We start from the raw sequence: 3312 nt of genomic DNA, 5'->3' as shown, positions 1-3312 counted from the left end.
AAGTTCAAGTTACTGAATGAAGATTTGGAGAGACTTGCACAACAGCAAGCAAAGTTGGTGAGCAAACACAAGTGGGAAGAAATGAAAAAACTTCAACCCACAGTTCAGCTGATTGTCAAAACTTGGAATGCACTTCCCATCACATACCACACACTGCAGCATGTGAGTATTGCTGTACTGACAGTGTTTGGCTCTACGTATGCATGTGAGCAGTCTTTCTCACATCGAAAGAATGTTAAGACCAACCTACGATCACGTTTAACGGATGTAACTCTCAACGCCTGCATGAAGCTTAACCTCACCACTTATCAACCAGACTACAAAGCCATCAGCAAAACCATGCAGCACCAGAAGTCGCATTAATGAAGAAGTACTTTATTTATCATTGGTTAGCAACAGCATAACAACATTATTAAAAAGAATTCAGAGACTTATTGTACTTTAAAAGTGTTAGTCTTACATAAAATGAACACATTTACTTGTATTTAGTGTTAAACATATTGTATGGCTCTCACATACTTTAAAATATGTGGCGTTCATGGCTCTCTCAGCTAAAAAGTTTTCCGACCCCTGCACTAGAGGATCATGTGAGCCAACTGCTTGTTAAGAAGAAAAAAAATATTTTAAGGTTCAATAAACTTCCTCTTTCTGATGAAACATAGTTGTATTCTGTGAACAGAGTTAACAAAACACAATACAAATCAAAACTCATGCTGCCCCGAGTGAGAATGTGAATTACCACTTCACCAGTCTGATTCACCTCTGTTCTCCATCTCCTCTCTACACAAACTCTGCACAAACTGGCTTCTTCAGCATTCCTCCATCTTGGCTGCCTCTCCTCTCCTCCACGTGGCCTTACTCTGCTCTCCTCTCTGCTCTCTCCTCTAATGCTAATCTCAGGAACTGAGAGAGCAAGCTCCCGGTCTGCCCGCATTTTATAGTGTAGATTCAAAACCTTTAATCCAATATACAAAATAGGGAAGTCTCTAATACAAAGTCACTTATCTGAGGCATAATGGGATTGTACCACCCCACATCAAAAAGGGTGGGAAAGGCTTAGTTCTAAAACCAAGCCCCAGGCTACAAGGATTCTGCCTGCCCACAGCCCGCCCCCAACACACATTAATATCACCTGGGTGATGGGCTTCCACGTGGGCAGCACCATCTTTAACAAAGTGAGCATGATATATTTTATCTGCCCAACATATGTGGAATCTAAAGAACAAAATAAATGAACAAACAAAACAGAAACAATTCATAGATACAGAGAACAGACTGAGAATTTTCAGATGAGAGGGTGTTAGGAAGCTGGGGGAAAACAGTGAAGGAATTAAAAGTACAAATTGGTAGTTTCAAAATAGTCATAGGGATTCCCAGCATAGGGAATACAGTCAATAATAATGTAATAACTATGTATGGGAAGATGAGTACTGGAAATATCAAGGGAAATACTTTGTAAAGTATGTAATTGTCTAACCATTATGCTATATACCTGAAACAAATATAAAATAATACTGAATGTTACAAAAATAAAAATAAAAGAAGTAAATTTAGGTATAAGGTTAGAGTGAGGGTTAGTGTTAGAATCTGGGTTGATTTTAGTTGTAGGTTTAGGGTTATGTTTGGTTTAAGGTTACATCTGAGGTTAAGTTTTGGATTGGGTTTAGGATTAGGGTTATAGTTATCATTGAGGTGAAGTACAGGGTGTTAGTGTCAAGGTTAGATATAGGTTTAGGGTTTGGTTTACTGTTAGGATTTTATAGAGAGTTAGGTACAGGGTTAGGACTAGGATTACAGCTAAATTTGAAGTTAAATTAGGGTTAGGGTTCAGTTTAGAGTTGAAGTTAAGGTAAGGTTTTAGGATTTTTAATTAGCAATAATCGCACCTTGGATAAACCTCATTGGCTACGATAACTACCAGAGCGTAAAGCTAAGGTTTTAGGATTTTCATTAGGGTTGATGTTATTTGTAGGGTTAGGGTTAGATTTAGGATTACATTTAGATTTGGTTTAGAATTAGTGTTAAAGTATGGCTAGGTTTAGGGTTAAGATTAAATTTATGTTACATTAGGGATAGGTTTAGGCATAGTGTTGAATTTAGGATTATGGCAAGGGTTAGTGTGGGTTTATTTTTTAGGGTCAGATTAGGGTTAGAGTTAGTGTTGAGTTTAAGATTTGTGTTAGAATTAGGGTCAGGTTTAAGGTTAAATTTTAATCTTAGGTTTAGGGTAGGTGTAAGGTTGAGATTAGATTTAAAATCAGTTTAGGATTAGGTATAAATTTAGGTTTAGAGTTAAGGGTCAAATTAGGGTCAGTGTTATGTTTAGCGTTAGAGTTGAGTTTGAAATTAATGTTAGAGTTTAGAATTATGTTTGAGGTTAGGTATATGTTTGTGTATTAGTATTATTGTTAAAGTTAGGTTTGAAGATAGGTATACCATTAGTCCTAGAATTAGAATTTGAATTAGAGTTAGGGCTGAGGTTTAGGGTTAGAGTTATGAAGAAAAATATGATCATAATATATGGTAAAAAAAAAAAGGGGGGGTCTTTGTAGAGTGTCACATTGACCTGCAAGTGCTTCAGGGGCATCTTTAGGGGTCAATAACATGGCAGAAAGCATCAAGACCAAAATCAAGAACTACCAGACTGTCTCTTTGACAACATCTTCTTCATCCAGAGCCAGACTAGGAACTGTTGGCAGAACTACCTAGCCTTCCACTGCTGTGAGAAGGCAATTACTGCTAAAGGGGGTGATGTCTCCATGTGTGAATGGTACTGGAGTACATGCAAGTCCATCTGTCCCATATCCTGGGGGTTGGCCTGAGTAGACTGCAGGGCAACAGTCAAGTTTCCTGGAAAAATCTGAACTGGCTGCATCCCACCTCTCATCCTACCCTGGGATCCAGAATCATGGTTTAACTAATAATAAATACTTCTAGAAAAAGTGTGAGAAAAAAAGCCAGTTCCTCTTGATCATTAAAATAAAAAAGAAAAAAAATATTACTTTTTGCGACAACTTACATGGACCCAGAGAGCATTATGCATAGTGAAATAAGTCAGACAGAGAAAGACAAATATTGTATGATTTAACTTATGTGTGGAATCCAAGAAACAAAAAAAAATGAAAAGAACAATACAGAAATAAACTTATAGATACGGAGAAAAAAACTGATGGTCGCCAGAGAGAAGGGGGTTGGGGACTGAGTAAAAATGGTGAAGGGATTAAGAAGGACAGATAGAACTGCAAAATAGTCATAGGGATATAAATTAAAGCATAGGAAATACAGTCAATAATATTGTGACAACTATGTGTG

General features: G+C 37.2%; 1 pseudogene; it reads right to left on the bottom strand.

The window, feature by feature from the left end:
• Nucleotides 1–1852: 1852 nt before the first annotated feature.
• LOC136390159 (U4 spliceosomal RNA) lies at nt 1853–1932 on the bottom strand (annotated as a pseudogene).
• Nucleotides 1933–3312: the final 1380 nt, after the last annotated feature.

Source organism: Saccopteryx leptura, chromosome 1 (assembly GCF_036850995.1).
Source record: "Saccopteryx leptura isolate mSacLep1 chromosome 1, mSacLep1_pri_phased_curated, whole genome shotgun sequence".
Taxonomy (NCBI): domain Eukaryota; kingdom Metazoa; phylum Chordata; class Mammalia; order Chiroptera; family Emballonuridae; genus Saccopteryx; species Saccopteryx leptura.
The sequence above is the reverse complement of the archived record's forward strand: the minus strand, read 5'-3'. Positions and strand labels throughout refer to the sequence as shown.